The sequence below is a fragment of the Xenopus laevis genome, chromosome 4S (assembly GCF_017654675.1).
Source record: "Xenopus laevis strain J_2021 chromosome 4S, Xenopus_laevis_v10.1, whole genome shotgun sequence".
Taxonomy (NCBI): Eukaryota; Metazoa; Chordata; class Amphibia; order Anura; family Pipidae; genus Xenopus; species Xenopus laevis.
Window position 1 is genome coordinate 90,856,587 of NC_054378.1, and position 13,148 is coordinate 90,869,734.

Sequence of the window (13,148 nt, forward strand, 5' to 3'; positions counted from 1 at the left end):
CTGGCTACTGACACACCAAGTATTTAGGAAAATAAGGGCATACAGGCACAAAATAGAAAGGAAAGGGGCAGACAAGGTAACATAATAGGGGCACACAGGGTAAGAGAGAGAGGGAGGAAATAGGAGAGTGGACTGGGCCAATTAGTTTGGGGCTGGGCCGATTCAGCTTGGGAGCAGGCTTGGTTGGATTGGGGGCAGGCAGGGCCTATCAAGGTTGGAGGAAAGCTGGGCCTATGAGAGTTGGGGCAGGCTAGACCTATGGATTTGGGGATGGGCTGGACTCTCAAAGTTGGGGGCAGGCCAGGCAGCATCATGTGCTGAGGGAAATATTATCTGTGCTGCCCTGTGGTGCGGGGCCCCCCAGAGGTGCGGGGCCCAATTGGGCCCAATTGGTCCAATTGGCCTAAGGCCGGCCCTGTGTACTGTTATGTTGCTCAGGGACTCTTATTGGCATATCTGTTTTGTTTTGTCAAGTTAAAAGAAAAAACCTTTCATGCACTTTTGAAATTAGCTTTTTTGATGCAGTATAAAGAACATATTTTTCTTAGCAATGTACTTTGATTGTTTTCAGAATTCAACATTTAGCAGACATATCCATTAACTCTTTACTTTTAAACACAGAGCAATATTGGCATTATCATGCCTATAAATACACATGCTGCATAACTGCAAACAATTACTGTATATAAGAGAACTCCTTAACATAATCATCAATGTGGCGTCAAATTGCTTTTTAAAAACATGAACATTTCCATGTTCTATCCATTTTTATTTTTTGCTCTATACTTTGTTGAGTTTTCCCTGTATTTTTGTGACACCAACATTCTCTTTTATGCTTGAGCTTTCTAAGTCGGTTTCTCAGTTTATTTCTTTGGCAAAAAATGTTATGCAAGAAATGTATGCAAAACATTTTGGGCACACTATTCATAAAAATTACATACTGCACCATTTCCAACAAGTTCTTGTTGCTATTCAAATATCTAGTACTTTATTGGCTTTATACTTTATAATACTTTATACTACTTTATAAATGTTCTAGGATTCCATTTGAAATCTTTGGAATAATGTTATTATCAAACATAACGTATTTAGGAAAGTTGTTTTAATACACTGAATGTTTTACCCACCACCTCCACCTTTAAATACATGGCCCAATTTCCATTTAGCCTGTGCTTCAAGGAATACCAGGCAGAGCTGGAAATTTCTGCTCAAATATCTTGGTATCTGCTTGTCATATTGACAGCTGTGGCTATATTATCCAAGCATCTCAATGAAAAACTAAACCACATATTAGACTGGTTGCCCATATGAAATACAGCAGATATCTAGGACATTGTATGACTAGAAAAATAGTGTGTAAAATATTTAAGTTAAAAGCCTTTTGTTGCTTGATTCTGGCTGACATGGCTCAGTTTAGTTCTCAATTTATTGATGTTATTGGCTGTCTGGATGGAGACACCTGGATGCCTTTTAGTCATCATTACTAGAAGCAGACATAAGATTACAAGATTTCTTCTTGGGAAATGGACATTGGTAGGTTGAGCGAGGCAGCTAGGCACTAATCTACAGGTGATGTTGGTTTAAAAGAATTCTTCCCAATACAATGAGGATCAAGATCAAGTGCAGCATCAATGCATAATGAACAAGGGTGATTCAAGGCACACCATCTGCTAGCTGACTAGTGTCTGTCACTTAGACCCCACTGTCTGTTGATCACACTCCGCCTCTCACCGTTGGCTGTAGCATTTGGGGGAAATCTGCACCCAAGAGTAACTTGAAAGCTTTTCTACTGGTCTGCCTAGTATCAGTTTTGTAAAGAGTTTGGAACAATCAGGAAACTTTCAGTAGTTCTTTTCAGAAATGCACTTGTCATGACAGACACATCAGGCAACAGTTTGTGGGCATGGCTGCATTAGTTTAAGACAAACAATTATAGTGTTACTTTTTTGTGAGCCAAGTACAATTGCTTCTTTAAAAGGTTTAGCCCCAGATGTCTTATACATTGTTAGCATCCAGTCAATAATCAGGGTACTGTACCAGAGAGCTACAGCCGACCTTGTAGCACAGCCCCACAGCGAGACTAATTAACTTGCTCTGCAAGCATCCACGCTATTGATTTGGGAAGGGAAGAGGCTAATAATGATGTAGTGTATGAATTTCTCTGTGAATGGGGATTAGTTACGTTATGCTATCGCTGCATGCAAAATAATTAGGAACACAAGGCTCCATTGCATATGTAACGATTTAAACCCTTCCAGCTCTGTTCCAACAATACATGCATATTTAGACTTGGTCCTGTGTGGGGACTTACACTCAAACCTGTCAGGCCTACATAGCCGAATTTCAAAAATGAGTGGTGAATTTATAGAAGACCTAAGTATAGATGTGACTGTATTACTGCCAGCAGATATATAACAAATGGGCAAAATATGGAAACAATATCACATACAGTATAGATTGTATGCTCTACAGGTCAGGGGTCTCCTTCTTCTTGTTTATTAACACTTGGTTGAATGTAATTAATGTTTTTTATATTTATTTACATTTTATTATTTTTTATAATTGTACTTAGGTACACACACATATTTGTGTATATAGTATAAGTTGAACCTAAAATAATGAGTCTATTAGATAAGAACAAAAATCAATACATATTTTAATAACCCTCATTTGGCACATTTTTATTGTGCATTTTTAAGATCTTAATTTTGTGACCGAAAATAATACATTTTTCCATAAGGAGTTTTATTATACTCTGTACCGGTATAAACTTTTTTTAGTTTTGGTTCACAAAAACTATATTAAATTCCCATAAATGTTAAATTGTTCGCACAAAGCAAAAATGTTTGCAATGTGATGTTACGGTACTCACCCAATAGGGCTGCCTGCCTGATAGATATCTGGTCATACACTGGCCAACAAGCTTCTGATTCAGTCTGGAGGAGCAGGGTCAACAACTTGTATTATGTATGGCCACCTTTAGTCTAGTCTTACATCACCTTCTGGTTTATAGGATTTTGTTTAATGATGAATGTATTGTGGCCATACATAAGGAATATGGAGGTTATCAATAACAGATCTTGGTATGTAGAAAGGTAGAGGTAACTGCTCACAAGTTGGGAATGGTTGGGGGGGGGGCAGATGACAGCAGAAGCTTGCCTACAGTGCTCTGGGTTTATGGCCCAGCTCTGATGTAGTCTTCCTCTGACCTGCACAGTGCCTTGGTGTATTGCAGCCCTATATAGCACACAAATATTAGGCTTTACTGCACAAGATTCCAGTGACAGATGAGAAAACCTGTGGTACACTAGTATGGGAAGGTAGAGGAAAGACTGAGGGGCCCATTCACTAAGCACGAGTGAATGAATAGAGGAAAATAGAGGAAAGATAGTTCGAATTCTGAATGTTTTTTTTGGCTACTTCGACCTTCGACTACGACCTTCGACTTCAAATCGCACGATTCGAACGAAAAATTGTTAGAATATTCGACCATTCAATAATCGAAGTACTGTCTCTTTAAAAAAAACTTCGACCCCCTAGTTTGCCACCTAAAACCTACCGAGGCGAATGTTAGCCTATGGGGAAGGTCCCCATAGGCTTTACAAGGTTTTTCTGATTGAAGGATAATCCTTCGATCGATGGATTAAAATCCCTCAAATCGTTCGATTCGAAGGATTTAATCGTTCGATCGAACGATTATTCGTTCAATCGTTCGATCGAACGAATTGCGCTAAATCCTTCGACTTCGATATTCGAAGTTGAAGGATTTCAATTCGGCAGTCAAATATCGAGGGTTAATTAACCCTCGATATTCGACCCTAGGAAAATGTGCCCCTGAATGTCATAAATCAAATCATAGGAATTAAGAAAGGTCAGCAGTAAAGTGACAGGAGGTTAGGATATATATCAGAAAGGCAATGTCAAAAGCAGGCCAAAATCAGTAGTCAGTCATGTTACTTTAGGAACCAGATAACAAGGCACTATAAACTTTCCTAGTCACTGAATTCCGATCAGGCCAAGATTAATAGGTGATATAAAAATAAAGTTACTGCAATTTTTGTTAGGACAATATCTAAGGATTTTTTGCTGATGAAATACCGTGATCCTTTGCCCAAGGGGGAAAATGCAGTCATTATTCCTCTTGCTTGAGGAGGGACCCTGAATATTGAATTTAGTATTGGATTCCTACTTTTATAAACACTGACTAAAATGCATTGGTACATTATTTTTTACACCATGTGAAAAGGTATTTGAAATGTTGGGTGGGAGAGCAGCTGTCTGAATAACATAGAATTGAAAGAAAAAAAGAAAGAAAGTTCTTTCAGTTTGTGAGTAAGTAAGGTGGCCATAGACGTTACAATTAGGATCTTTCGTATGATTTTTTCAAGAAAGATTGTTCAATTAAATACACTGTGTAGAGCTGAATTATCAGATTTACAGGTAGAAACAACAGAATTCTACCTGTAGCTGACGATTCAGCACTAACAATGGCTGGTGTTTGGGTGTCTTCAAAGGTGGTAGATGAAAAATATACCAGCCGGCCCGATCATCGAGCCAAGGATATCTAAGTCTTCTGTCGATATCGGTCAGCTCGTCTCCCATCATACACACACTAAATATTGCTTCGTACAATGTTATTGCTGCATCTATGGCCACCATAACTCTTTGCATTAAGGACATTCACTTTTCTTGTATTATTTGCCAGGCAAGCAGCCCTCTATGTGTATCCCCTGAATCAAGAACTCTCATGTGGCTCCCACCAGCAGCTACCATATTTGCAGTCTCTGAATTTAAACATGTTGTACTGGAGTTAAGTGAACTATGTTAACGCAAAGGGCTCTTACATTATTAATAACAGGAATAACATTAGCATAATCGATGGATCAAAGGAAACTGGTCTTTTCCCTCATTGCGGCTTCTCCTAGTAAAAGCTTGCAATTCAGACACACCATTTTATTTGAGGGCTGTGGCTTAGACGCTGTGGTTTTCTGAAAATAAATTAGGTTGAACTTTGTGTGTAGAAACACACTGAATATTTAACCTTTGCATTGTTTTATGGCATGCCATGAAAAGGACATGAACATGACATTTTGCCATTAGGAACAAAACAGGAGAAAAGTGAGAGGGCAATGAAGTCATAAATCTAGTCCTATCCCATTTTTCTGATCTTTGGCTTTGTATTATGCACAATCCATGTTACAGGATAAAGGAGAACACATGGTAGAGAGCATCAAATGCAGAACAAAAATGAGATATAGGCAATAAGTATGAAGGGTGTATATAAGAGCCACTTCAAAAAAAGTTCAGCAACAATTAGTGAAGCCTTAATAGCAACAAATAGTGGATGTCGCTGTTGCAAAAGAACCCCAGTATGTGTGTTAAATAATGTCATACTTCAAATAGCATAAATGCAAAAGACCATCAATAATTGAAACAGTGGAAAAGAGAACAGCATAATATGTTTTGTTTTGTGGGGCACTTACTCAGAGGCACAAAATGTGTTTTCTTTGTATTAATAAATTACTTTTTTACTTATTTTTCACTACTGTTTCAGATATTGATGGTCTTTTGCATTTAAGCTGATTAGCTGGAAATGGGAAAATATGCAGGAAAAAATAGAAAAAAAATAAACTGCTTCCAATCTCTGCTTGCCATTGGGCAGACCCTGAGTGCTTTAAAAACATTGGGGGAGTTTGTGATGATATTTATTGCTGTTTTTCACAGGCAATTCCGTGCTGATGAGTATGTGAGTCAATATGAGAAGATGATGATTCTGAAACTCAGTAATCTTGTGACCTTGCTTGGCTCCGATCGTAGTCAAGGTATTTTAAATGTAACTACTGCAGAATGAACAATTTAGCTCTGTCTTGTTATGGTAAGTAATAAGCACTCTCTTTAAAACTTAATGAGTCATTAGCTCTTGGAAACAGACAGCAAGTTGCCAAGCTTCTGTAGGGATAGGCACATCTATCTGCCTATCCATATCTCTGTGGCGGCATGAGTAGAAGTTACCGGGCCTCACAGTGAAATAATTTCAGCCCCCCACTACACACACACACGTACACACACACACACACACAAATGGGGCTTCAATCATGACCCCACTGGGCACTCATTACACGGCCAGATTTACAATGTGGGCATCCCTAGGTTAGGTGGCCGCTCCTCACTCCTCAAATTTAGTGAGCTCTAGTGCCTACAACTCTGGGCCTCTCTCTCTACCATTGGTTTTACTGTCCTTAATTGTATTACCTCATCATCTACAGTACACAAAGGTTATTTTGTCAGCATGCTCCCAATATTCAACTTAAAGGGATACTGTCATGGAAAAAAAAAATTTTTTTCAAAATGAATCAGTTAATAGCGCTGCTCCAGCAGAATTCTGCACTGAAATCCATTTCTCAAAAGAGCAAACAGATTTTTTTATATTCAATTTTGAAATCTGACATGGGGCTAGACATTTTGTCAATTTCCCAGCTGCCCCTGGTCATGTGACTTGTGCCTGCACTTTAGGAGAGAAATGCTTTCTGGCAGGCTGCTGTTTTTCCTTCCCAATGTAACTGAATGTGTCTCAGTGAGACATGTTTTTTTACTATTGAGTGCTGTTCTTATATCTACCAGGCAGCTGTTATCTTGTGTTAGGGAGCTGCTATCTGGTTACCTTCCCGTTGTTCTTTTGTTTGGCTGCTGGGGGGGGAGGGGTGATATCACTCCAACTTGCAGTACAGCAGTAAAGAGTGATTGAAGTTTATCAGAGCACAAGTCACATGACTTGGGGCAGCTGGGAAATTGACAATATGTCTAGCCCCATGTCAGATTTCAGAATTGAATATAAAAAAATCTGTTTGCTCTTTTGAGAAATGGATTTCAGTGCAGACATTGTCTGTAAATGCTGTATGAAGTCTAGAGGACAATTCCCTCAATCACTATTTTCAGACTTGCTAAAAAGTAACCCAAATTGTTTTTTTAATGTTTCTACCAATTTAGGGACAAAATTCAACAGCTTACACTTTACATAAAGACTCATATCTTCTACTCCTAAAGGATGACGAATTGTATAAAGCAACACAAAGTAATTAGGCAAGGTCTATAGACAATATCTTGGGTGAAGTGAGCACTTTGTTTTTCCATTGACATGTTTTAAGAGAAGGATTTTCCTTCCCCAATCTACCAACATATCCTCTATTAATCCATACATATCTCCTGTTGTCTCTTTCAGATCAATCAGTCACCTTCTTCTCTTCTTCCTTCCGTCTATTTAGGTGGAATAGTGTGGAGTTGCATAGAAGGAGATAAATCATTGCTTGCAAAATGCACATCTTTATGAAACTTTATTTATGTCTATATAGATATTTGTATATGCATTTTGTTGATTTGGTTCATTAATTATTTTTCTGTTTGTCTTTAAAGGGGACCCATCACCCAAAAAAGTATTCAAACTCCTATTTTATCACATTAGTCAAGCAAAATGAACTTTAATTACACTATATAAATTATTTGAATCTTGTTTCCTTCCGTCTGGGAATTCATAATTATAGCAAGCAGGCAGGAGCCATTTTGTGGACACTGTTATTAAGACAAGCCTTGCATCATCTCAGAATCTTGTTTGTGCACCAGAATGGGGGACCTGATGTCCATTCCCATGCCCTGGCTACACAATTAAATGGTGAAGAGAAGGGGCTGGGAATGTGGGAGAGCAGTGACATCTAGGAAGTGCTGAATGGAAAATGAAAGCAATTGTCTGCCTGCCTTTATACCTAAGGCATAGAGGAGGGGCAGACAATATTTGATTGACAGCTGATATTTTTAAATGAGTTTACAACAGCTATGAATGCTTTAATAAAAAATAGAAATTGGATTTCATGTTTAATTTGAAAAGGACTTTTAATAAACAGATTTTTGTGTCTGGGTGACAGGTCCACTTTAAACTGACTGTACACAGACAGATATGATTACTGATAAAAATCAAACTTAGCCAATTTTTCATAACCTGATAGATGGACCAAGCAACAGATCTGCTGTCAGATGTTTGTTTTTTTAGTGTTATTTGGTTTGATATATATATATCTTTGGAATCGTACGAAATCAAAATATGATTCTCTGTGAACTCTTTGTATATGTTGTATGATCATGATGGTGAGATTATAAAATTTTGTGCGATGTACAATTTATTGCACTGGTGATATTACAACTGCGTGCCCGCATGAGTACAAGCAAGAACACTGCACCTCAGAATATGAATATCTATGGCTACCTCTAGACTAACAGCCCAACAATATAATTGTGGACATAAGTACAGAAAAATAATCAAATCTACTCATTTTTAAAACCATTTGGTGGGGGTGCAATGAGACTGTGACCACAAAAAACATATAGACAAATACCAGAGGTCCTCTGCACTCAATTCATTATCAATATATTTAGGGCATTGAGACTTTTTGTGCCTTAAAGGAAAACTATACCCCAAAAATGAATATTTAAACAAGAGATAGTTTATATCATATTAAGTGGCATATTATTTACCAAACTGGACTATATATTTAAGTAAATATTACGCTTTTACATCTTTTGCCTTAAACCACCATTTCATGAAAGTCTGTGTGCTGCTTCTCTGATGGGTACAAGGGCCAAACTGATGTATCCATACGGCTTCGGCCCCTCCAATCCCTGCTGTCTTTTGCTTCTTTCGGTCTTTAAACTGTATTGTTATTTATAGACTTGTACAAACAGTTGTTAGCTTGCAAGAACAGTGACATTATCAAACATGAGCGCTGAATTCATTTCTGTCCAGGGGTAGCACAGGTTCAATAAGTGGAGTTCAGAGGGCAGTACAATGAAGAATATTACAATTTTTATCAGCAGTCAAAAATGTTATGCAGACACAAGACTAATTTAAATAGAATGAAATGACTATTGCTTGGAAAGCAATTTATCACCATATTTCTAAGTTAAATACAATACATTATGAGCACACGGGACACAGAGCAATTACTATTGACAAGGTCTATTGGAAACACATAAATCACAATAATGAGGACTATAAAACAGTTAAGTAATACAACATAATAAAAATTCTTTTGATGAATTTAAAGGAGCAGAACGTTCTCTATGTGTTTAATTATTAAATCTTTTTCCTGTAAACTGTGCAAAAAAAAGGTGGTGACTAATTTGATTGCAGCCTTGCGCCTTTATAATATCTATAAATAGATATCTAATATGCATCTATTTAACAAAAAGGTGTACCATTTTACCTGTAATTTTACAGGAGATCATATGCTACCTACTTTAAATATAAAAGGCAGTGTGCAAAGTGCAAAGAAACGTGTGCAGTGCATCCTATGAATCAGCATCAGTCATAACCACTTATAAGCCAATTCATAATGCCCTGTCCATTATGATAATCTTATGTCTGCTACCATTATGAACAATGTTTAAGGACACACATTATTTTTATAAGCCTGTTTTGCCAAGTATACACTTTGAACCATATACATCCAGATGCAGCTATATGACTCTGATTTCCTGAGTGTATCTAACCTATGAAACTAGCAATTCTGAATGGATGTTTGGATAGTTGGGATGTTGGATGGTTAGCTAAAGGGACATATAAGTAGTGAGTACGCACCTCTACATATCTTGTTAAATACCAGTGGCCCACTCTGAGTACTATTTTTCTTCCTCTCCTCATTCACCTCTATTCTCCTATTCTCTTTTCTTTATATAATATAATACTATAATCTATTATTCCATCTAGTTAGCCTCTTTGTTCTCATTGAAATAGGGAATGGCCATGAAATAGTCCAAATGTTTAGCAGCATGAGGGCCCACTGACACCTGGGTCCACCGGGAGTTTTCCTGGTATCCAGGTGGGCCAGTCCAATACTGCTCGTGAGCAACATTTAAATGTAAAAAGAATTGGAGAGCAAAAGTTCCAGTGTGTGCCAAATAAGAACTGTGATTGGCTGATTGGTAGCCCCTATATGGACTTGAAGCCAATAGGGGGCTCTGATTGGCAATAAATCTGTTTGTATGCAACTAAAACTTACCTCCAAGCCAGGAATTAAAAAATAAGCATCTGCTTTGATGCCACTGGGAGTAATATGAAAGGGGTTGGTGAATAACTGTTTGGGGACCACTGCTCTAAAACAATGGGGGTCATTTATCAACACTAAGTAACCCATGGCAACCAATCAGATTGCTGCCTTCATTGTTCCACTTGCAGCTGGCTTTAAAAAGCTAATCACTGATTGGTTGCTATGGGTAACTGCCCACAGGCAAATTTGCCCTGGGTTGATAAATGAGCTCCAATGACTGAAGTTACGCTGGATATTCAATTAATGGCCATATTGATAGATTGGACAAGTATTTTCTCACATAACAAATTGTAGAATCTCTTATTCACAAAGAAAACATGCTTTACCTAGATTGTTAAAAAAAAAGCAGCAAAACAAAAATAATTGCATTGTTACTATGATATTTCATATCTGGTTTGATCTGGAATGACTGCTCACATGCGTTGTTTCCTATGCTTGATTTGAAACACAGGTTTGAGTGCACTTAACCCTATGAGCTAAGTGATTCTTTTCAGACAAAACCTTCTCCATTGTTGTGCATTTATTTAATGTGCTTTAAAATTATAATGCAATAGAGAGCTGCTTGTTGCATTTACAGAAAACACAGTGGGGTCATCACTTACTGCACACTGGTATGCAAAGTGCAATTTCAGACACAGTCAGCATTTTCACCAACAATGCATTCTTTCTTCCCATGAGTCCAGCGATATTGTAATTGTGAGTAGGAGATTCCCTTAAGTAGTAGTGGTCAATGCATTAAAATGGACCCAATGCATCTAATGCACAGCAGATACAATTGCACTGAATATGTTCCAGTCTAGTTGGTGCAGCATTTGCCATGAGAGTGATGTGTGTGCCCAATTCCAAACTGTGGAGATTGATGCAGGTTGCTAGGGGAACCCTCTAGCTACCTCTTGGCTTGGAAGTGACGTATTTCCAGGGTTCCTCTGCGTCAGTAAGGACAACATTGGTGCTGAGCTCACCTATATTGAAATGCGAGGAGCGCATGTTTATGCAGTTACCTTTAATGAATGGGATTTTTCTGGCAACTGACATTTTAAACAGACAAACACTGAAATGCCCATAAGAACCCTAATTCTTAATGCTGCACTACTGACACAGGTATTATCAAGTATAATGTGTTGGACCTCTAATTGTGGATAAAATGCTATTGGTGCCCTAAATCAGTGCTTGCAATGTGGAATAAAATCAACCTCACAGTTGTTATCATAATCCATGTTATCTTGAGCAAATATATCAAATGATCATTTATAGTGGCAACTGAGATACCGTGACATATGAGCAGATAAATAGTTAATGATAAAACTGTAATTCATCATAAAAATTGATAGGTAATATATTTAAAGGCATATTTAGTTAACCCCCCAAAAAAGTACTCCAAATGAAGTTGTAAATTCAATCAATACACATTCCTGGATAGAAGATGGATTAGTTCTGAATGCATTTAAAAGTACTATTGGGTCATATAAGTAGTAATAAAAGTTAATACCATATCTAGTTATACCATATCTCAGTGATCCCCAACCAGTAGCTCGCGAGCAACATGTTGCTCCCCAACCCCTTGGATGTTGCTCCCAGTGGCCTCAAAGCAGGTGCTTATTTTTGAATTCCAGGCTTGGAGTCAACTTTTGGTTTTATAAAAACCAGGTGTACTGCTAAATAGAGCCTCCTGTAGTCTGCCAGTCCACATATGAGATACCAAATAGCCAATCACAGCCCTTATTTGGCAGCCCAGGAACTTTTTGCATAACTGTGTTGCTCCCCAACTCTTTTTATTTTAGAATGTGGCTCACAGGTAAAAAAAAGGTTGGGGACCCCTGCCATATCTAGTAATACCATATCTAGTGTCCGATCATCAGCTAGTTAGTGAGAACGGAGTAAAGTGCAGTTTGTTGTTTTGCCCACTAGGGGCTGCATGTATTTATTCAATCTAATTGCTTAGAATTCCCCAGTCTACATATTTATGCATTAGGATACGTACCTGCCATATGTCATATTATATATGATACCAGGTGTCTAATAAAAGCATAATGGGTTGAGTGCAGAGGACTCTTGTATTTGTCTATATATATATATATATATATATATATATATATATATATATATATATATATATATATATATATATATATATATATATATATATATATATATATATATATATATATATATGATCGCAAGCTGTGTTTCATTAATAAATGCATGAATGAAATACAAGATTTGCTGTAACAGCTAACTGCTCTGGATAAGAATAGGTTAATTGGCTTCTTGTGGTAATTACACTCTGCAATTGCTGACACCCTTAAATACCCCATTCTTCCTACTTGTTACTCTTTCTCCCAAAGCAGCATGTTTAATTACTGAGGTCTATTAATTAGGGGTTGTGGTTAATTAATACAGGGACACTTGGATGTCTTCTGGAGAATCCTAGTCCCGCCACAGTTACATTCATCTATCTATCTATCTATCTATCATCTATCTATCTCTCTCTCTCTCTCTCTCTCTCTCTCTCTCTCTCTCTCTCTCTCTCTCTCTCTCTCTCTCTCTCTCTCTCTCTCTCTCTCTCTCTCTCTCTCTCTCTCTCTCTCTATCATCTATCTATCTATCTATCATCTATCTATCTATCTATCTATCTAATCTATTTGGTCTGTCCACTGAGGACTGTTCAATAGTTGGGTGTATAAATTGAACATACAGATCCCATACAACTATAAACTTATTAAAGAGGTCCCTGTGCATCTATCTATCTGTCTATCTATCTATCTATCTATCTATCTATCTATCTATCTATCTAATATATATAAATATATATATATACATATATATATATATATATATATATATATATATATATATGTGTATATCACCTATCTATCATCTATCTATTATCTATCTAACATCTACCTATCATCTCTCTATCAATTTCTCTAATTTTGAAGGTGCTTTCCTGGGTCTGAATGTTATAGGCAGGGCCGCCATCAGAAATCACGGGGGCCCCACACAACAAAATTTTCTGGGCCCCCTCGCCACGCCCCTGTAACCATGCCTCCCCTA